Source organism: Scyliorhinus canicula, chromosome 7 (genome assembly GCF_902713615.1).
Source record: "Scyliorhinus canicula chromosome 7, sScyCan1.1, whole genome shotgun sequence".
In the NCBI taxonomy this organism is placed as follows: Eukaryota; Metazoa; Chordata; class Chondrichthyes; order Carcharhiniformes; family Scyliorhinidae; genus Scyliorhinus; species Scyliorhinus canicula.
In genome coordinates, this window is record NC_052152.1 from 187,919,790 (window position 1) to 187,943,533 (window position 23,744).

A 23,744-nucleotide genomic window follows, 5' to 3' on the forward strand; every position below is an offset into this window, starting at 1 on the left:
CATCCTGGTTGGGAGGGCTCCATGCGCCCTCCCCTGTCGATCAGCCATATCCCTTTTTGGGCCAGCCCCTAGTCACGCGACCCTCCAGGCCCATCCTCGGATGTCCACCCTCATCGATCCTTTTCCAACTGTTCCACATCAACCCCACCCTTGTCAACAACACTCCCACCCCACCCTTGAACAAAACACCAACCCCTTCCCCCCAGCCCCCCATGTCTGCCTCCTGACAACCCCCCACTTCACTCCTGTTAATTAGCCTGCCCAGCAAACATAGCGGTCCCCGTCCAAGGCCTCCAACTTCCCTACCACCCCCATGTGGTAGGCTATATTAGGGGGATCGCGGTATCTCGGTGGGATGTACCTTATACTGTTGTATGAGTGGTAGAACCTGCCTGCTGGTTCCGCCCAGCAGGCGGAGCATAAGAGTCTGTGTTTCACCCACAGCAGTCATTCTGTACCGGAGCTGCTGGGGTAACTACTTGTTCATTAAAGCCTTCAATTGTACTACAATCTCGCTTCAGTAGTGATTGATCGTGCATCACCCCAATTCCACTTCCCTCCCTAGCTATACTCCCCTGAAGAGCAACAAAAGGTGCACTCACCCTCGATGATCCCCGTTGGAAGGCCTGCCCTCCAGAAAACCTGCCTTCAAAGACTTTTTTTAAAAGGAAAAAAAGCTTTAAAAAAACACACAAACATTTTCAAAGTTCAATGTCCTCACTCTCCTCCCAGTCCAGTGTCCTTCATAAACCCCATCACCTCTTCCGGCATGCCAAAATAGTACTCGGGCTTCTGGAAGGTCACCCACAGATGGGCCGGGTACACTACTCCGACTTTCACCCCCGTTTTAAAGATGGCCACCTTGACCCGGTTGAAGCTGGCCCTCCTCTTGGCCAGCTTTGCTCCCAGGCCTTGATACACCCGCAGTTTCTTCTCTTCACCATGTGCATTTCGCCACCGGAGGTCAGAAAATGGTTTCTCAATGGTGAATCTTTCTAAACACTTTGTGGTCTATAGTTGAGGTACTGCATCCAGTTTTGGATTTTACAATATAAGAAGGGTGGTGCCAGAGAATTGCGAGTGCTTTATCTTTGTTCAAAAAGGGGTGCAAGGATAATGCCGACAACTATGAGCCCGTTGTCTGACTTCAGTGGTGAGGAAACTTCTGGAAACTATAGTTCAGGACAAAATCAATTGTCACTTAGACAAGTGCAGGATAATTAAGGTAAGCCAGCATGGATTCATGAAGGGACAATCATGATTAACTAACTTGCTGGAGTTTTTTGAGGAGTTTATCGAGAAGGTTGATAAGGGCAATGCCACTGACATGGTGCAGATGGATTTTTGAAAGGCACTTGATATACTGCCACACAACAGATATGTGAGCAAAATTCTAGTTCACGGACTAAAGGATAGTGTAAAGTGTTGGACAAAAAATTGACTGAGTGACAGAAAACAGTGTTGTGATAATTAATTGTTGTTCAGATTGGTGGAGGATTTGCAATGGAGATCCCCTGAGTTCCCCAGAGGTCATTGTTGGGGCCCTTGCTCTTCCTGATATATAGCAGTGGTGTGCAGTGCATGATTTCAAAATTTGCAGATGATGCCAAAATTGAAAGAGTTGTCAATTGTTATGGGTACAGTCTTGTGAGCGGCATGGTGGCACAGTGGTTAGTGAAGCTGCCTCACGGCGCTGAGGACCCGGGTTCGATCCCGTCCCTGGATCTCTGTCCGTGTGGAGTTTGCATATTCTCCCCGTGTCTGCGTGTGTCTCACCCGTACAACCCAAAGATGTGCAGGGTAGGTGGATTGGCCATGCTAACTTGCCCCTTAATTGGAAAAAACAATGAGTATAGACTTGAACGTCAAAGGCACCTAAACATATCTGTGGATTGGGCAGAGAAGTGGCAGATGAAGTTCAACCCAAGGAAGTGTGAGGTGATTCACTCTGACAGGAAGAATGTGGAGAGACAGCATAAAATAATAGGAGAAACTCTAAAGGAGGTGCAGGAACAGAGGGACCTCGGTGTATATGTACATCAGTCATTGAATGTTGAGAGAACGGTCAATGTTACACATAGCACCTTATGTCTTATTACTAGGGGCATTGAGTGCAAGAGTAAGGAGATCATGTTGAACTTGTATAAGACACTAGTTAAGCTTCATCTGGAGGAATGCACCCATTTCTGTGTCATACTTGAGGAAGGCTATGAAGGCATTGGAAAGATAACATAGGAGATTCACAAGAATGACTCCAGGGATAAAGAACTGTAGTTACGAGGATAGATTGGAGAGGTTGGGTCTGTATTCCTTGGAGAAAAGGAGGCAGCCTATCTGGCTGCGTCACAGCCTGGTATTCCAACTCCTCAGCCCAAGACCGCAAGAAACTCCAGAGAGTTGTGAACACAGCCCCGTCCATCACACAAAGCCGCCTCCCATCCATTGACTCTATCTACACCTCCCGCTGCCTGTGGAAAATGGGCAGCATATTCAAAGACCCCTCCCACCTGGCTTACCCACTCTTCCACTTCTTCCATCGGGCAGGAGATACAAAAGTTTGAGAACATGCACAAACAGATTCAAAAACAGCTTCTTCCCCGCTGCTACCAGACTCCTAAACCACCCTCTTTTGGAGCAGACTTGATGAGCCGAGTGGCCTAATTCTGCTATAACGTCTTGTGGTCTTAGGACCTGATTAATACTACACTCCGGTATGCTTCACCCGATGCCGGTGTCTGTGTATTTACATTGTGTACCTTGTGTTGCCCTATTATGTATTTTTTTTTCTTTTCATGTACTAAATGATCTGTTTGAGCTGCTCGCAGAAATATACTTTTCACTGTACCTCGGTACACGTGACAATAAACAAAATCCAATCCAAGGTTGAGTGAAGATTTGAATAGAAGTATTCAAGATCCTGAGGGGCATGGACAAGGTAAATAGTGAGAAGTGTTCCCTCGCAAGGAAACACCAAGAACTAAGGGGCACACATTCAACATAATAGGCAAAAGGCTTGGAAGCGATGTAAGGACTTTATTTTCACTCAGCAGGTAGTTGGAATCTGGAACGAACTGCCAGAGAGGGTGGTGGATGGCAGGTTTGATCGAGGTATTCTAAAGGGAATTATTTACTATCTGAAAATAAAAAAACGTGCAGGGTTAAAGGGATAAGGCAGAGAGTGGGACGTATAGAATGCTCTTTCGGAGAGCCAGTGCAAACTTGATGTGTCTAAAGGCCTCTTTCTGCATTCTAACGGTTCTGTGATTCTGTGGATGTTAAAGCGATAGAAAAGATAGATTCAGTAGGATGTGGTCTGGGGTGAGGAAATTTTTAAAAACACATCAAGAAAGAGCGGTCTGATAAATCTAAAATTATGAAAATATCAGACAGGGTGGTTCGAAATGCATTAATTTTCGAGAATGTGAGAACATAGATAATTAAATGCAAGAATCGTAAAATCTCTACAGTCCAGAAGGAGGTCATTCAGCCCATCGAGTCTGCACCAACTCTTGGAAAGAGTACTCTACCTAGGCCCATGCCCTGCCCCTATCCTTGTAACCCCACCTAACCTTTTGGACACTGAGGGGCAATTTATCATGCCCAATTCACCTAACCTGCACATCTTTGAGAGGAAACCGGAGCACCCGGAGGAAACCCACACAGACATGCGGCCAAAGTGCAAACTCCACACAGACAGTCATCTGAGGCCAGAATTGAACCTGGCGTTGTGAGACAGCAGTGCTAGCCACTGTGCCATCTTGCCTCTAGAACACTTTGGGTAGAATGAAAACTTGTTTAATAAATAAAATAAACAAGCGGCTGTAAGGTTTCAGAATGCACCACCAGAGTTAGTTACTGAAATGGGGAACACGTCAGCATTGAAGAATAGGGGGTGGCTTCTCCATTGCCTGAAGGCGGTAGTGGATTTCCCCATCCAATGAGAATGGAGTATGAGTTGAAAAATGGGATCGGTGCCGGGTACAAACCCCATTCCAACTCTTTGTTCGCCTGCCAATGGCGACACCATGTAAAAGCGCGATTACCATGCATTTTAATATGGTTAATAGGCTGGAAGCCCTATTCTCCCCACCCCTCTCGTGATGCTCCAGCCCTCTCAGCTGGGAGTCACAAGGACAAAAATTGGTGCAAGTATGGGAGCAAAGAGGTAAGCAAACTGTTCAAATTTTTCGGCCTTGGTGGGGGTTCTATGCCTGGACCTCAGGGAATAGCGGCGAATGACCTGGTGGCAAGAGCGTGGATTTGGGGTGTCCCCCTCGGGATTGGAGTGTCCTGGCTGAGACTCCTATTGCTGCATAAATTAATTTAAACCCACCCCTAGCTGCAACTTACAGGCTCCTGGCTGTTAAGGGTGTTGACAGCTGACAGTATCCTGAAAATGCTCTGAGGGCTTCTGGTCATGTGTAAACCCACCCAGCCCTTCCAACTGGAAACCCTCATTCCCCAGCAGTATCATCAAGGGGATGGGCGTGACCATGCTCAATCGCTGGCCCACCAGGTGCCGGCACTCCTCAGAATAATAATCAAAATCTTTATTGTCACAAGAAGGCTTACATTAACACTGCAATGAAATTACTGTGAAATTCCTCTCATCGCCACACTCTGGCACCTGTTCGGGTACACAGAGAGAGAATTCAGAATGTCCAATTCACCTAACAGCACGTCTTTCGGGACTTGTGGGAGGAAACCGGAGCACCTGTAGGAAACCCACACAGATACAGGGAGAATGTGCAGACTCCGCACAGACAGTGACCCAAGCCGGGAATGAAACCTTGGACCCTGGCGCTGTGAAGCAGCAGTGCGAACCACTGTGCTACCGTGCCAGATTATATGGAAACAGAGGAAAAAGCCATTAACCATAACACAGTTAGTTCTGGTCTATATTTGACTGCTGTAAAGATCCTGAGGATTAAAAAGAATTAACAAAGAAAGCATTTGAAACAATCCAGTATACACCATTTATTTTGTTTAAAATAGCACACATTCAAAAAAACTGAATGGTTCCAAAGAATGAACACAGGTCTCTTTCATTGTGCGACCTGGGTATGATACCACCTCTGAGAGAGAGAATGAACACAGGCCTCTTTCATTGTGCCACCTGGGTATGATACCACCTCTGAGAGAGTGTGAAACATTCCCCTCTCTGCACATTACAAGGTTCAGGTTTGTAAGACAAACAAACTTATGTTGTCTTGCCCCAGTTCCTGGTTGGCACAAGCAGACCAACAGTGCTGTGCAGACCTTCCAAATTCAATTCTAATTGGTAACGTTCTTCAAAGTTCCCATTAACAATGGAAATTGGAGGACAGAGAGGTCAGACTGCTAGGGGTGCTACTCTGAGTTGCGAATGGGACACATCAAATGTGAACAGAATAGAAAAGGTTTGCTGTGCAAGGCTGTGCTGTCGGTGGGTGAGAAATGTTTAATGCTGACCTTAGCTGCCCAGTGATTAGTTTTCCTGCCAGCTCTGATGCCTCACTCTTTGGTGGTTTACTATCTGTTCTCTAATTCCTGGCATTCTATTGTGATCAAGGTAGCAAAAGCCTAGCATGTACTTCAGGGTGCACAAGAGGAGCCTGGGAACAACTGCTATGCTCACTGTGTGGAATCAACTGATAGCTGAATACCTCAAGGAGGAGGAGAGTAAAACTGTCCCCAGTTCTCCCTCAGTAGTTTGGTCAGCAAAACATTGTGGAGCAAAGACCTCCAGTCCTGTTGTTGATCTGTGCTGAGGCAACCAGTTTAAGCCAAGATAGCAGGAAATATATCGGCTTCTGTACCCCTAGTTTGAGGGAGGAAGGTAACCATTCTGAGTTTCTACTCACTGCAACTCACACATCAAGAATATACTTTTAAAAGTTCATTCGTGGGATGCGGACCTGGCCCATTGCCCATCCTTAGATACCAATGAGAGGGTGGTGGGTGTGCCATCTTCTTGAATGGAACTGAGTGGATTGCTGGGCCACTTCAGTGGAGAATGTATCAGAGTAATCCATGAACTGGTAAGGGTGTCAGATTGATTTCCTGAAGGAAATTAGTAAACTAAATGGGTTTTTAGAACAATCCTATCATTTCAGGGTCACCATAACCGATACCAGCTTTTTTGCCCCAAGCTGATTGGTTTTAAACTCGCCAGCTGTCATGGGGGGTTGGATTCCTTGTCCAGTAATGTAACCACCACTGTAACCAGCAGCGAGGCCCTGGAGGGCAGAGGAAAGGCTTTGGGGACACCCTCAAAGCCCCCTTGAAAAAAGTGCAACATCCCCACCGACACCTGGGGATCCTTGGCCCGAGACCACCCGAAGTGGAGAAAAAGCATCCGGGAAGGAGCCGGCCACCTCGGGTTATATCGCTGAGAGCAAGGTGAAGCCAAGCGAAAGCAGCGCACGGCAACCCGAGCACCCCACCCACCTGGTCGTCTAACCACTGCCTGCCTCACCTGTGACAGAGATGGTCGGCTGCACATTGGGCTCCTTAGTCAGCTGAGAACTCATTTTTAGTGTGGAAGCAAATCATCCTCGACTGTAAGAATGAAGTTCAAGGTAACGGGCACTTGTGGAACTATTCCACTTTTTTTTTTCCAAGAAAAGGGAACTTAAAAGCTGGAACTCTTTCAAAAAGGTCATGAAGATCATTCCCTTTGAAAAGTCCCAGCAAGTCACATATTCATGCAAATTCTTATGTTTTTCACAGCGAAACAAAAAAACAAGCAAGACAGCAATTACTGAACAGGCAAGCATCACATCCCTATAAAAATCTGGTGTGTTTCTATGGGAGCAGAAACAGGGCATGGTGTGATATTTTGCCAGCTCACAGGCGTATAAACTGTATATCCTCTGGGATGAGAATTATAAGGAGCACGTACAGGAATTTAAACATCTTGTTGAAATGAATTCAGCAAATGAATTGAATAATTGTTGTCAGCTCAATTGTGAAATCATCGGTGGTCAGGCGTTGGAAATGGTGCTGCAAATCTGTTTTTTCTTTTTTGAAAAGCGCACAATAGTCCTTAGTCACAGCTTTATAATTAAAATGATAAGCCTCAAGGGCGGCTGTGGATACATTTTAATATTCACCCTCAGAGGTGCGCTGATGGTTTGGGTAAACCAGTTTCAAAAAGAAAACCGATTTCCCTGTGCAGCCGTGTCACAACGGGCTTCTGTTTCCACATCTGGTGCATAGACAGCATCTTCCAGCCTCCACCATCCTGACCATCAGAGCATCCTATTCAGCAGTGTGAAGAACATAACTTTCAGCTTGACAGATAGGTCTATGTGATGTACTGGTCACCTTGATTTATTTGGCATGTTATGCCATAGTTCTGGGTATCTGTTATAACCTGCCCGGATTCTAGGGGCTTTTCACAGTAACGTCACTGCAGTGTTAATGTAAGCCTACTTCTGACAATAATTGGCTGGCGACAATTGGTTACCCCCATATAACTTGAGTAATATGAGCTCCCCCAGTGAGAATGGTAGCACAGTGTCTTGCGCTATTGCTTCACAACTCCAGGGTCCCATGTTCGATTCCCGGCTTGGGAAGTCTGTATGTTCTCCCTGTGCCTGCATGGGCTTCCACCGGATGCTCCGGTTCCCATTCACAAGTCCCGAAAGACGCGCGATCAGGTGAATTGGACATACTGAGTTCTCCCTCTGTGTACCTGAACAGGCGCCGGAATGTGGCGACTAGGGGTTTTTCACACGTCATTGCAGTGTTAATGTATGCCTACTTGTGACAATAAAGATTATTATTATATTATAATCAATAGCAGTACAGTTGCATGAATAGAGCTGGCCAGTGTGGTACCGGCTAGTGAGGAAACCAGTAGTGAACTCCTGGCCCTGTGTACATATTGTTGTCGATAAAGTTACTTTCAGCTTGACTCTACAAACTCGTGCTGGATTCTTTGTGGCCCTCACAAAGGTATCAAACAAGCTAACTCAATACAGGCCCTCACCTAAAGGAGGTGAGACAGAGAGACCTATTCCATGTTTACGTTGTTGCTGGGTGGTAGCTGAATTGAAGTCTCAACTCCCTGCACTCTGTCTCTGCTCAAAACTTAGATCTCACCTGAGAACATGAGAACCTCTTCAGTTGTCTGCTTCAGACTTCTGGACCCCCCAAGGACTTTTCTGATACTCTGCTGATAAGTCCCAAGCTAACCTGATTTAGGTCTTGGTTAGATCATTGAAGCGAGACAAGAAAAATCAAAGAACTCTTTGTTTCTTCTAAATTTGTCAGAGCTGGCATCTACCAGGACAAGTACAGGTATGAACTGACACACAACCTTCTCCACCCCATAATCCTTCAATTAGGATTCTGTTGATTTGTATCAAACCATGTCAGACGTGGGAACCCATCATCTCTCATTGGTTAACCCATTAGTAAATGCAGCATGTTACCTCCTATAACAGGTATGCCAACAATGCTGCTTACATTTGAAAGTAGTCCTGGAATTCCTTCTAAAAGATCTTGACAATTATTCCAAGTGACATACCATCCAAGGTTTATGATCTATCTTGAGGGTTATATTTGAACATTTGTGCTGTTCAGTATGCCTCTCGGAAAGAGTTCCTCAAACTGGTTTATTCAATTCCTTGTTAACAACTAGTGGTTACCCACCATGGAAAGGGGAGGAAGAGGTGGACTGCATCACTGGGATTGAGTTGGTTTCAGGATCGCTTGCCTGATTCAGGATTGGATTCTGAAAGAGTAGATTAAAGCTTCCCACTCCATCATTTCTCCCAATCTCTCTAATGCCTCTTGTCGATTAGACTGAATACTTGATATCCGATCCTGATGGTGCAATTTCCTCCCGGTAAATGTTGGGAAGCATCTGGAATACTTGCCGGAATTCTCCTATCTGCAACTAACTTCCCATGGGGGAGGCGGGGTCGGGAGTGTTTCCCGGTGCAGGTGACAGGAAACCATGCCATATCTTCCAGTCCCTCACTCATTAATTGTTTAGTGGTTTAGTGCTGTAATCTGTGGTGGGGAGGGCTTGAGTTTCACATTCTGCCATCATATCTGGGTGTCATATTGAAAAGGTGCCTAACATCACTGACCCATCATTGAAGAAAGAGCTAGACCTCCTGAGGAAAGAAGATGGGCCTCCTGCTAAAGAAGATGAATTTCCAGGAACACCCTGAGGCTGTAAGATGGAACTCCTCGATGACACTAAAGCTGGAAGGTCCACCTGATAGATGCTCACTCACCCACAGCTGTGGTGTTCAAGGTTCAGGGTTGCTGGCATCCTCCATTCCGAACTTTGGAGACAGGCCTAAGCATTCTTCAGGTAAGTCCAGGCATCTGCATGCCACATTGTTCCAGATGTGGTCTGGACCAACGTATTTTCCCGCTGGCATCGTGGAAAATGAACGTGGAGGGAATGTTCCAGTCGCGCCACCAGTGGGGTAAAAATCAGTTTCACGATGGCCAACAGACGGTTTCCCAATCCACCATGGCAGGCACCGTTGGAAGATCCCGTGGAAAATTCACACTGTCGTAAAACCGTTTTTTTGGGCCTCCCCCCATGCCCGCCATTGAACCCGCCTGCGGGGGCGTGGAAGAATTCTGCCCTCAATGCGCAGTTTTCGCTTCTACAATTAAGAAAGGTTATACTTACATCAGAAACAAAGGTTCACTGATTGGTCCCTGGGATGAGGGGGCTGTCCTGTGATGAGAGGCTGAGTAAACGGAGATTATATTCTCGAGTTCAGAAGAATGAGAGGCGATCTCTTGAAATCTAGACAATTCTGAGAGGGCTTGAAAGAGTGGACGCTGTGAGACTGTTTCCAATGGTTGGGGGAAATTTAAAATACAGGCCCACAGTCTCAGAATAAGGGGCCGATCATTTAGGACGAGATGAGGAATGATTTCTTTACTCAAAGGAGTGCGAATGTTTGGAATGCTCTACCCCAGAGAGTTGTACATGTTCCAATGTTGAATATATTCAATGTGAGGGCAGCACGGTGGCCTAGTGGTTAGCACAACCGCCTCACGGCGCTGAGGTCCCAGGTTCAATCCCGGCTCTGGGTCACTGTCCGTGTGGAGTTTGCACATTCTCCCCGTGTCTGCGTGGGTTTCGCCCCCACAACCCAAAAATGTGCAGAGTAGGTTGATTGGTCACGCTAAATTGCCCCTCAATTGTAAAAAAGAATTGGGTAATCTAAATTTAAAAAAAAAAAAAAGAATATATTCAATGTGTGGATAGATCTGCTTTTGGTCTCTTGAGGAATTAAGGGACATGAGGAGATTCTGGGACATAACAGTTGCAGCCCAAGATCAGCTATGATGGCATTGAATGGTGGAGCAGGCTCACTGGGCCATGTGGTCTACCCCAGCTCCTATTTCTTATGTTCTTAAGATTGAAGGCATCACTATTTGGTCCTTGACAATGATTTTACTACTTCGCTGTTGATTATCAACTTCAATCTCAACGGGACTGTTTGCAATTTGAGTCTTCATTGAACCCAAGCTAAATGTCCACAACATCAGGGCCATCTCCACCTCCAAAACATCTCTTCCACTCCCCTTACTTAAACCATCTGCTGCTGAACCCCTCCCTCATTTATGCCATGGTCACCTCCAGAATCTAAGGCTGAAAAGGTTTCTTTGTGAATCTCCTATCCTCCACAAGAGTCCAGCTCATAGAAACTCTTGTTACTCACGTCCCATCACATGCCAATCCTTCGCATCAATCCTGGCCTCGCCAACCTGCCTTGAAATCTAACCTACCAAAGTCCCAAGTTTAATATTATTTACTTTGTCCTTGCCTGACCTTGCCACTCCCAATCACTATGACCCCTGTAGCCTTACAAATCCTCTCAGGCTCCTTGTTCCTCTAACTGGCTGCTTGTACATATCCCTGCCTCTTTGCCCCATTGTTGACAGCCACCCTTTCACTCTCCTTTATCCCCACACTTGAGCTCCCTCGCACTTCTCCCATTGCCCTGAAACCTTTTGAAATCCAAGCAAAGACCATTTCCTTTGGCCTTTGCTCACAATCTGTCTTTCATCAGTGTCAATTTTCCACCAAACGTCCACAAAATCCCTCAGGACATTTATCCGAGTTAATGGCAGTATAATAATGCAATTTGTTGTCCTCACAATGGAATGTGCGTGCACTATCAGCCAACTGGATTATGAGCAGAATCATCTGTTAACTCTTTCTGGTGACAACTTACATAGTTCATAAAAAGAAGTCGCACTATAGGAGAGAGACAGTAAACTAGGGCATGTAGTCATCTCCAAGCTGCGAAGAGAGGAGAGCGAAAAACTGAGTACACAAGTTCACATAAATGGGTATATTTAGGGATTCCCAAGCTCCCAGCAGCAAAGCGGTGCTCAAGAGTACAGGGTTGAGACCTGTAGTACCTTTGAGGAAGTTTGTCCTCAACGTTCACTGTCTGAAAGGTTGGTTGAGTCAGAAGCTCTTATAATATTTTAAGAAGTATTTAGATCGCCACTTGCGCTGCCATAATCTCCAGGGCGATGGGCCAAGCTCTGGAAAATGGGATTAGTGTGGTCAGATCTTTGTGGACACAATGGGACGAGTGGCTTCCTTCTGTGCTGTAAATATCTACAAATCTAAAACAACCATTCCTTCCTCACAAAGATTGCGCACCCTGAATTTATTCGATAGAAATGTACTAACAATGCAATAAACAACTATTTGGAATGAACTGAGGCCAAAGTAATCAAATACCAAGCCTTCAGTCTCAAGGTCAATTGTTCCTTGAACAAAGCACAGCAATGCGAACTAAGTTCTGCCTGTATATTTAATTAGTCTGACCTCTGAGCATTAGAACGCAACTGCACAGTATATTGTCTGCACTTCAAACAACGTTTTGTTTCAAAAACAAAAATCCAGAAGATAAGGAGGCGATCACCTTGATCTTATTATCTTGGTGAAATTTTGCACTTCCTGAAATATTTGCGAAAGATTGGAGCAAAAAGGGAGGAGTTTCCAACTGAGAGGAAAGTAAAGACAATGATTATTGTACTCTTATTTCAAATTTATGTTTTGCGACACGTACGCACTTTGGAAACTAAATAAACAGGGCTAACACAAGATTGACTCTCCTGTCCTTCAAGAAGGCAATAACCAGGCAACCAGATAAAATTAACTGCGTTATTTACAGTCAGTTACTTGTGTGTGAATACAAGTACTTCAGAGGTGACCTTACACTCAATTAATTCTCAGGTTAAGCATAAACATTACCCAAGTGCCTTAAAAAAAATTGATTACAACATGAAATCCTTGATCCGTGTCCATGATCCCCAGTCATTCGGGATCATCCTCGGCACAGGAAGAGAAACATAACATGTCCCACCTAAACATTTGTGAGTTTATTCCACTCAATTTAGTGCTTTAATTCCCTAGTACTATTTCTAGACACATGGAATTAGGTTAATAAAAATAAAGGATGACTTGTGACATCCCAGAAACATATTACATCAGAGAATTTACGACGCAGAGCCAGGCCCTTCAGCCCAAACTGATCCATACCAACCAAAAAGTCCATCTAAGCTAAACCTGTGTGCCTGCATTTGGTCCATATCCCTCTATAGAATCATAGAATCTACAATCAAATACTTTTGAGATGTAGTGACTGTTAGAATATAGGAAACACGACAGCCAATTCGCACTCATCAAGGTCCCACAAACCACAATGACTGAAATATGGTATTGTTTGGGGGACAAATATTGGTCAACACATGAGGGGAACTGCACCGATCTTCCTTGAAGGTGCCATGGCATCCAATTGGGAAAGAACTTATTGAATGTCTCACCCAAAAAGACTGGCTGTCATGCACTGGAAGGAAAAGAAAGCCATTCAAAACATATTGAAAACCTACCTATATTTTATTTTCACACCCCGTTTGCTACAGCCCAACTGGTTTAGCTGCTACTGCTCCTACCACTGAGCTGATGGGGTTAGGGTTCAAGTCCCTCTCCAGTCTCGTTGATCACAGAAGGAGTTTTCATTTGTTTCGGAAGTGGGTGGTCCACCTAGGCCTTCTCCTGGGGTCCCCTGCATTACAGATGCCTGTCTTCAACAACTCAATCCATTGCATGTGATAACAAGAAACAGTTGAAGGCATTAGATACTGCGAAGGCTATGGACCCTGACAACATTCCAGCAACTGCTCCAGAACTAGCTGCCCCCTTCCCTGTTCAGTACGGCTACAACATTCCATCATAAGGTCAGAAGTGGGGATGCTTGTTGATGATTCGTCACTCCTCAGATACTGAAACATCCTGTTAATTTGCAGCAAGACCTGGGCAACATTCAGGCTGAGGCTGTTAAGTGGGCTGAGAAGGCATGAGCACCTCCTTCGGGTACCTAAGGAAGAGAGTTTTTGACGACTACCACACCCGTGCTGACACCAGGAACCTCGCCTACAAGGTGTTTGTCCTCCCAACTCTTCTATACGGCTCAGAAACCTGGACTACATACAGACTCCACCTGAAAGCCCTGGATAGGTAACATCAACACTGCATGAGATAGATTCTCCACATCAGCTGGGAGGACAGGCGTACTAATATCAGCATCTCTGAAGGAGCCAAGAGCATCAGCATCGAGCCATGATCATCCGAACTCAACTCCGCTGGGCCAGCCATACGCTTAGGAGTCCCAACTGCCAAAGCTAATCTTCTTTATCCAGCTCAAGGAAGGCTCCAAACAAGAGGAGAACAAAGGAAGCGATTCAAAGACACCCTGAAGGCTTATCTCAAGAACGCAACATAGATGTCAACACCTGAGACCTTGCTCAGAGGAGACCCATTTGGAGAGACCTCCTGATTGAAGGGACACAATTCTTTGAGGATATGCAATGGCAAGGGGCCCAGTAAAGGAACCTGGGAAAGGAATACCAGCGATCTGGAGTCCAAGGAGTGATCCTACCTCCTGGAAACACCTGCCAAGTGCGCAGTTAAAGATTTAGCTAGAATCAAGCTCATCAGCCATGCAAGAACCCACAGAACTGATGGCCAGTAATACGGGGTAGCTCAGTTGGACACTCTTACTCGGTAGCGAGTTATCGCCGAAAAGAGGGAAGCGATGTGGTAAATGACATTTGAACCTCACAAGCGCCAGACAATGAATACCTTGAAGAAAAGAGGGCCTAATCATCACCCCTTGACATTCAATGGCATTACTGCCACTGAATAGCCGACTCTCAACACCCTGGGGGTTACCATTGTCCAGAAACCGAACTGGGCCAGCCATGTAAATACTGTTGCTACAAGAACAGGTGTGAGACTAGGACTCCACTGGTGAATAACTCACCTTCTGAATCCTCAAAACCTGTCCACCATCCCCAAGACACAAGTCTTTGGGCAGCACAGTAGCAAAGTGGTTAGCACTGCTGCTTCACAGCGCCAGGTTCCCGGGTTTGATTCCGGGCTTGGGTCACTGTCTGTGCGGTGTGGGCACGTTCTCCCCGTGTCTTCCTCCAGGTGTTCCGGTTTCCTCCCACAAGTCCTTAAAGACGTGCTGTTCGGTGAATTGGACATTCTGAATACTCCCTCTGTGTACCTGAACAGGCGCTGGAGTGTGGCAACTGGGGGATTTTCACAGTAACTTCATTGCACTGTTAATGTAAGCCTGCTTGCGACAATAATAAAGACTAGAATTATTCACTTACCTGGGTGAGTACAGCTCAAACAACACCTAAGCATCTCAACACTCTAGGACAAAGTAACCTGCTTGATTGGCACCCCATCCACCACCTCCAACATTAATTCCTTCCACCACTGATGCATAGTGGCAACAGTACGTACCAGCTACAGGATGCATTGCAACAACTCACCAAGGCTACTTCGACAGCAACTTCCAAACTGTGACCTCTACCATGTAGAAAGACAAGGGCAGCAGATGCTTGGGAGAATGACCACCTGCAAGTTCCCCTCCAAGCCAAACAACCTCCTGACTTAGAGATACATCAATGTTCCTTCACAGTCGCTGGGTCAAAATCCTGGTACTCACCCCCACCCCCGTAACAGCACTATTGGTGTATCAATGCCACATTTGGCTGGAGTGGTTCAAAATGCGGTTCACCACCACCTTCTCTAGGGGAATTAGAAAAGGGCAATAAATGCTGGCCTGGCCACTAATGCCCACATTCTGTGAATCAATAATTTTTTAAAAAACAACCAGAGTCATTCTGGGCAATGTACTGCGAGGTCAGCGCTCAATTTACATCTGTTTCCCTTTAATGATCTGATAACTCAAAATATTCACAAACTGCTGAGAAAAATCGACAAAAATAGTTTTGTGAATTTCTGGTAGCTGGTTATTACATTCAAGGGCATAAATGGCTGGAATCTTTTTAAAATTACAGCAACTTCCTCATTTCTCTTGAAACAATCATTCAAAACCACCTTTTGACAAGCAAACAATTCAACGTTGATGATATGTACAGGAAATATGACCTTCCCTTGACTCTGTGCAAATCCTTAATGTCTCAAACATCAGCCAGGTTGTTAAAACTATTCCAATAAAAGCAAATTACTGCGAATGTTGGAAATCTGAAATAAAAACAGAAAATGCTGGATAAACTCTGCAGCTCTGGCAGCGTCTGTGGAGAAACAGAGAGCGTGACTTTCCCACCGCGTCACGCCCAGTGAATCACGGGAGAGCCCCAAATCAGGCTCCGTGCCAGTTGCAAACTCGGCGCCACCTGGATCACACGCTTGCTGGGTGTGATTAATTTGAATGTCCAAACGTCGTATTCGCCCGGCGCCGGGGGTTAACTGCCTAGTCTGCGAGGCCTCAACCAGACGCCGTGTGGCACTGGTTTCCACAATCGTGGACCAGGCGTGGTGGCACCTCTGAGGATCACACACAGGCCATTAAAGCCCCTTGAGCGGTCAGAAACAGGACAGGCTATACCCTGGCACTCCCGGGCACTGCCAGCCTGGTATCCTGGCAGTATCATTGAGCCACGTTGGCACTGTCAAGGATTTAGGGTCTGGGGGGCCATGTAAAGGGGGGAGAGTCTGAGGGAGCCAAAGAAAAGTTGAGGGGATGAAGTGGGGGGGGTGGTCCTTAAAGCGAGGTGTCCTGAAAGTGTGTGGGGGGGGGGGGGGGTAAGAGATCGTGGCAGCCGTTCAAAATGGCACCCCGTGTTTGCGTGGCGTTCGCCCTCACAACCCAAAGATGTGCAGGGTAGATGGATTGGCCATGCTAAATTGCCCCTTAATTGGAAAAAATGAATTGGATACTCTAAATTTAAAAAATAAATGGCACCCCAATCTTTGAGGAGCCAGTGCTGGTGGCAAGGTCAGCTTCCCAGTGTAGGAAAACTCCCTAAGTGTGGCCACGATGGGAAGAACCTCCCCGAAACACTCCAAAAACGGCAAAGTGCCGTTGAATAGCAGTGTCAAACCCGGCACTGCAGCCACCGAGAGACACTTCACCAAACACTCCCGAAACTGGGCTTGGAAATGTTTCTGGTGAATCGCACCCAGAATTAAAGTTTCAGATCTGAATGATCCTTCTGCACAACTGAGAAGTGATCCTTCCGTAGAAGGATCATTTAGGTCCGAAACGTTCGCTCTGGTTTCTTCTCTCCGCAGATGCTGCCAGGCCTGCTGAGGTTATCCAGCATTTTCTGTTTTTATTTATGTTAAGCTAGTCTAGCGGATCAGAGGAAACTCATATTTTGGGAATTGTGTTGTGTTTTACGCCAGATGTAGCTGCTCATTTTTCAACCGAGAAATATGATTTGTTAAATGTAACAGTTCTGAGCTAGGCTTCCTTCCCCACTTCGTGGGTGTGACGCACCGAGTGCCCTGCAGCTCACGTCTTGTCCGTCAAAGATCTGCCTCCTCTCTGCTCTACCTCTGATCTCACTGCCACCAAAGACAACCAAATATTCTAGCTGTGGAGTATTTGTAGGAGTACCCACTCCTGCCATTTTTCACTCTCAGCTATGCCCCTGCTGTTCTGATATCTCACGTCAGGTTAAGCCAGTCTGCTAAGTGCCTCCACAGCCTCCTTACAACCCTATTCTCTCCCATCTCAAAGCCCTTATTATTTTACTACAATGAGGTATGAGTCATTCCTCTGTGATAGATCTTAACAGTTAAGATACTGTGTATGTGCTTTTTTAGGTTACTGATTGGAAACTCCACCTTCACATTAATCCCCAGAATGGGTGCAGGACTCATTACTGTACAAATACACACAACGGTAAAATTGGTTGTGTTTCTTTTTTTGAAGGTTACATAATCAAACAATGTAGTTGGCTCTGCTGCCTTTGCTGTTGCGTTGAACACCTGTCAGTACAGAGGAAACCACTAAGGCCACTGAAAGCAGTGATGCCACTGAAAGCAGTGATGTAAGATGCTGGGAGAGAGGGTAGGAGGAAGATTAAATATTCTCCAGTTGTTATCCCCTTTTAAGTTTCACTGCATTGTTTCAGGTGTTCACACTCAGCTCTTCATTTTCCATATGCATGCAAAATTATTCATAGTATTTTGAAGGTTAAATCAAAATTACTATTTCCTCAAAAGTTAAAAAATTTGTTTTTCACTACTCCAAACGTTAAGGGGAAGCACTTTACCACAAAGCCACTTCTCTCTTCTCATGATCAAGAATTATTTTTTTAACCAATGGGTCAACGATGTTAACTTGCAAGCCATAATAATTTATCCATTGTGATCTCTCTCATTTTGTCCTTGGGCTGATAAGTGCTCCTTTCCCTTAAAAATAAAATGTTGTTTTTTTTGTTGAGAGGAAGTAATGTGCTTTCTAACATCTAAGGGCATTACAAACAATAAATCAAGTAATTGGCCACTTTAATAACACTGGTTGAACCTCAACGACCAAAATAAAAGCAAACTATGCCCAAAAAAATAATGGACCAGATTGCGCTGTAGAAATAGTGGTTAGGCTAATGCCTAAAACATAAATGAGAGAGCGAAACTTCAGGTGACAACCCACGTGAGCAGGTAAATGTGAAAATCGGGAATGTTGCATGAATGTATCTGATTCTCCAACAGCTGCACGAGAATAATAATAACAGTAATCTTTGTTGTCACAAGTAGACTTACATTAGCACTGCAATGAAGTTACTGTGAAAAGCCCCTAGTCGCCACATTCCGGCACCTGTTTGGGTACACAGAAGGAGAATTCAGAATGTCCAAATTACCGAAAAGCATGTCTTTCGGGACTTGTGGGAGGAAACCGGAGCACCCGGAGGAAACCCACGCAGACACGGGGAGAAAGTGCAAACTCCACAGTCACCTAAGCCCTGGAGCTGTGAGGCAGCAGTGCTAACCACTGTCACCATGCAACCCTTATCGAGAGGGTGTGTGATCCCCTCTGGCAGATTTGCAATAAAGAAAGGATGGGAATAGCACATCTTTCATAACAGATGCAAATTTAACTATTTTACTCGCCGAAAATACTTTATTGTGGCCCAGGAATAATACTTGGACTGAACACTGGACCGCATTCCTAACCTCCATAATATTTCAACAACTTGCATTTATATAGCAACTTTAACATGACAAAATGCACTTACATAAAAACATACATAGAAAATAGAAGCAGGCAGAGGCCATTTGGCCCTTCGAGCTTGCTCCGTCATTCATTATGATCATAGCTGCTCATCACGTTTAATATCCTGATCCAGCCTTCCCCCATATTCCTTGATCCTTTTAGCCCCAAGAGCTACATCTAATTCCTTCTTGAAATTACAAAACGTTTTGGCCTCAACTACTTTCTGTGGTAGTGAATTCCACAGATTTGCCACTGTCTGGGTGAAGAAATTTCTCCTCACCTTAGTCCGAAAAGGCTTCTTGATCCTAAACTGACCCATAGTTCTGGACTATGAGATGTATGAGGTAGATACTCATCGAGACCTTGGTGTCCTCGTGCATCAATTGCTGAAAGTGTGTCTCTGCACTCCCTCCATAGCAAGGACAACCTTCCTTCGATAAGGACACCAAAACTGCACACAATAAAAAGTGAGATGAGGAGGAACTACTTCTCGCAGAAGGTGGATTTTGTTGAAGTTGCTGCCCCACAGTCCGGTGGAGTCTGAATCATTAAATGGTTCCAGGAAGGAGATAGATATATTTCCGATTTTAAAACGGGTTAAAGGGATATGAGGACCAGGCAGGGAGGTGGATTTGAGACCAGGAAGAGGTCAGCCATGATCTGATTGAATGGCGGAGCAGGTTCAAAGGGCTGAATAGTTTGCACCGGCTCTTGGAAAGCCTACACCTCCACCCTATCCCCATAACCCAGTAACCCCATCCAACCTTTTTGATCACTAAGGGCAACTTAGCAATCCACCAATCCACCTAACCTGCACATCTTTGGACTGTGGGAGGAAAGCGGAGCACCCGGAGGAAACCCACGCAGACACGGGGAGAATGTGCAGACTCCGCACAGTGACCCAAGCCGGGAATCGAATCTAGGACCCTGGAGCTGTGAAGCAACTGTGCTAACCACTGTGTTACCGTGCTACCGAGCCAACCACATTGCTGTGGATCTGGAGTCATATATAGGCCAGACTGGATAAGGATGGCAGATTTCTCTCTCAAAATAACATTAGAATCATAGAATCACGACAGTTCAGAAGGAGGCCAGATGGGCCTTTACAATAGGTTTCATGGTCATTATTTTTATTGAATTCAAATTTTACCATTTGCTGTGGTGGAATTTGGAACTCAGTTCCAATCCCCACAGCAGCACCTTAGGTCTCTGGTTTACTAGTCCAGTGACAATCCCACTTTGAGTGGAGTGCACTGCCTGAGAGGGTAGCAGAGCCAGATTCAATCGTGTCTTTTAAAAGGTTAAGCACCTGAGGGAAAAATATTGCAGGGCTATAGGGAAAGGGTTGAGGGGTAGGACCAGCTCACTTGTTCATGCAGCGAGCCAACTTAAATTTAAGGAGGAGATAGACAGATTTTTAATGAGCAATGGGTTGAAGGGTTATGGAAAACGGGCAGGAAAGTGAAGTTGAGACCAAGATGAGATCAGCCATGATCGTACTGAATGGTGGAGGGACTAAATTGCCAACTCCTGCTCCTAGTTCTTATGTTCTTATGTATCCAGTGGACCTCCTGACCTCCTCCTGTGTTGCGCCCATTCTGTGATTCCAAGGGGGTAGCTGTGCTAGCTAATCAATGGCTGGAGAAGTGTCAATAAATGTGCATGGTTGGCCAAAGGTTAGGCCATGGGGAGTTGGAAAGTACATTGTAAGTGAAGGGGTGCCAGTGAACGGACAAGAGAAAATGTTTATTTCGAGGAGCAGGCACAATAGGGAATCGGGGCTAGAGGGAAGGTGAGGCTGTGCATAATATGTGCAGGAAGGAAATGATGAGAGATAGCCTTGTCAGCACTCATGACTCTAGAAGATTGCAACATATTTTTATGTATCTGATAAAGGGAGCGGTTTAGAGAAGATACAAAAGCAGTGAATTCAGAAGAGAGCATATGGGCAGCCGAAGAAAATCAGAGGATGAGGAGATCCACAAGTTGATTAAAAAAAAAGGAGGACAAAGATCTAAGGATGGGTTGTGGGAGGAGGGTATGGAAACTGGTGTCAGTTTAGAACAAATGTTTGAAAGGAAGGCGAAGAGAGATGGTACAGCGTGAGTTAATTAAAATGACAAGTTACCAGAGCAGCCAGTCAGAAGGGGGAGAGACTAAGGTGCGACTTGGCGACAAAGGAGGACTCCCCGAGTGTGGGAGTTTGGGCAGGGCAGCCAGAGGAAAGTGTAGCCAAGGTCATAAAGCTTCAGTTTAGGTCACAGTGTCCATACCTGGGAATCAAATTTCAGTCAAGGGCCAGGAAGCAAGTAGACAGCGGCAAAAAGCAGAGATCATTCAACAGCAGCATGGGAGCAAACGTCCAGCACAGGTTGGAACATACAGGAGTAAATCAGAAATGTCTAAGCAGACTTAGAAAAATTCCAACCAGAGAAAGCAGAGCCTCAGCAGCAAGTGACTGCAGCAGCCCAACAGAGAATTATAATGCCAGTGGAAAGAATGGCCAAGGAAGCCACTGTACAAGCAAAAACCAGCGTGACTTTCACCCGAGAGAATTGTTCTTTTCCGAAGTCTATACTTTGCCAAATTTATTTCCAAAATACATGCTACATGGAATAGATTCTGTTTTTAAACAACCTGATTAGAATTTGATTGAATTCATCAGTAGACATTATTTATACTTCACAAGCTAATCCACGTGTCTTTCCCTACCCCCCACATCTTCATTTAAATTCACCTAAATTGGAAAGATGGATAACATTGAGCTTTTAATAAGACTTGAATTAGAAATCTGAGTTTGAACAACTCCACTCTAAAGTTACAAACATATCGTCGACCGTGTACTGCAGAGAGAGAGAGAAGAGAAAGAGCGAGTTCAGGGCAGGAAAGATGGAGGGCGGGATACTCCGTTTCTGAGACTAAGTGTTGACGCCAACTCAGAATTCGTGGACTTTCATGACTGAAAATCTGGCACCACACCTGGACCAGTTCTGCTACTGGTGAGGGGCTAGCACCGGTGCCGCGTGGAACACAATCGATTCCAATGAAAAACGGTGCGGGATTCACCGGGTCCGTGATTGACACTCGGGAGGCTGACAAGCTGCAGCTGCATATACACATTACAGTCCCCACACACACATATCCCAGCCAACAAGATGGCACTGGCTGTGCTGGAGGGTGCCCATACAGCTGATGGGTCGGTTATACGACCTGTGGCACTAAGTTCAAAGTGGGCTGTTGGCAGTGTGCGCAGCTGCAAAGCCACCTTGCCAACTGCGGCAATTGCAGTCCATGCTCCTCCACCCCGCCCCCACAGCACACCTCCTGCCCCCCCCCCCCCCACCCAACCCGCTACTTCCCCCGGCCCTGGCAGAAGAACCCCGGCCAGCGGCACAACTGTCAGCAAACTATAGTAATGTTGGACACTTTCCATACCCCCTCTCCCTCCCTCAGCAACCACAACATTAGTTTCACGATTTTTAAAAGCGCAAGTGAACCGTGCCGTCGGGAACTTGCCCATCGGACGTGGAGAATCGCGGAGGCCCCGGAGGATACCGGGCCGGACCCGCTAATGATATACAAACAGTGTTTACTGTACGTGCGTTCTGGAACGCACTGACGGCACCGTCGAGGTGCTGGGGCATTGCGATTTGGCGTCAAATCAACGCCTGCCACGATTTGGGGATCGGAACCGATTCTTCGCCCAATCGCCTTTCCCAATTTTGGTGTCGGCCAACAGAGAATTCGCCCCCATATTATCCGTATAACCACCCAGACGGGTGAAATATGCCTCAAAAGGTTAATTCTATCTTTTGGACTGGGGAGGTCCCCAGCCAGAAAATAAAATGATGCCACAGGAAAAGAGAATAAGGCACCTTCAAAAAAAAAACCTTAACGCCTGCTCTATTTGATTTAGGGGAAATAAAGAGAGTACTTTACACACGCTCGGGATGACTCATGCAACGTCAACGCGGTTTCCAAAAAATCTCTCTGTGTAAATCAGAGATCATCACAATTTGCCGATTCTCAGGGAACATGTGCGTGGTGTAGTGCCTTCTGTCAGACATACAGAAATGCCCCTCAACAGCGTGTTCAATCTCCAGGTGATTACAACTGTTCCGCTGTGCAGTGCTATCAGGAACTGGTCACCATTATCTGGAGCACACCCTGCTCCACCTGCTAGTCGGGCTTGGGACGAATATACAGCAGGTGTGACCTGTAGTAACCCCAGTGACTGCCCTGTCGCTCACAGCAACCTTGCAAAAAAAAAATTAAATGAGGGCTAGATGACTCTGATACCGCTAGATGAGATCGCATTTTATTCCTATTGATGTTTTTAAAACCGGCAGTATTTTAAAACGACCATTTCTACATAAAACCTTCCTAAAGATCACAAAAGATAACGATGTATTAGAAGACTAAGGATCAATATGTAACAACGTGTATCTGGATATTTTCATACAATCCTACCAACAAAATAAGGGCGTAAGATGTTTTTTAAACAAACCATGTCCCCCCAAAAATACAAACAAAGGATCAGATAGATCAGCTCGCATAGACCTCACGTTGCAAATTGTAATCCATAATTCTATATGCATTGGACTGGGGAGATCTGGGTTTGATTATGTCAGCTTTCATCCCAGGGTGTGTTATTTGGATCATTTTTTTGGAGGAAGGTTAATGCGTGTAACTGTCTACGGTTTACTATCTGGAAAAGTAAGAAAAAAGATAGAGACTCACATGTAACGTTTGTTCCCGTCTTCACGTTCTGCCCATGTCCATGTTCAGGTTCAAACCCTCATTCATGAAGCAAGGAATAATTGAGTCTGCTGATTGACAGCCGGCTGGACCAATTGCTGTTAGCTATCGGGTTGTGGCGTTATGCAGTGTGTCCAACCAGAGGCTGCAACACCGGCGAAGTGACAGTAACATTGCCCAGTCACAGCAAACGAGGGAGAAATGCCTGTCCCTTTGCTTTTCAAGAACCCACGCTGTCAAGGGGGTAATCTTTTATGCCCTAGTCAGTGTGATTCTCGCATAATGAAATTGTTACTTCCTGTTGCACGGTGGCAGTTGTTCATGTAATGGATTTGATTTACCTTTGTTTCAACCGAAGTTATCCTATAATCTGCAAAAACCAAGAAATTCCAGTCGTAAAGACTTTCAGCCACAGTTTTGGACCTGCCCCAAACCTCATTTAGCTTCTTTCAG

General features: G+C 45.7%; 1 protein-coding gene across 9 annotated transcripts in view; it reads right to left on the reverse strand.

The window, feature by feature from the left end:
• The window catches only part of slco4a1 (solute carrier organic anion transporter family, member 4A1), a 210,971-nt gene extending 187,622 nt beyond the window's left edge, over positions 1-23,349 (reverse strand). For 4 of the 9 annotated variants that reach the window (XM_038803506.1, XM_038803501.1, XM_038803503.1 and 1 more), the window contains exons 1-2: positions 23,274-23,338; positions 22,683-22,789 (exon numbers count right to left, since the gene is read on the reverse strand). The gene's annotated coding sequence lies outside the window, so the exon portion shown is untranslated. Of the gene's footprint in view, positions 1-22,682; positions 22,790-23,273 lie in introns of all 9 variants that reach the window. The other 5 variants (XM_038803507.1, XM_038803505.1, XM_038803504.1 and 2 more) reach the window with 3 other exon arrangements.
• Positions 23,350-23,744: the final 395 nt, after the last annotated feature.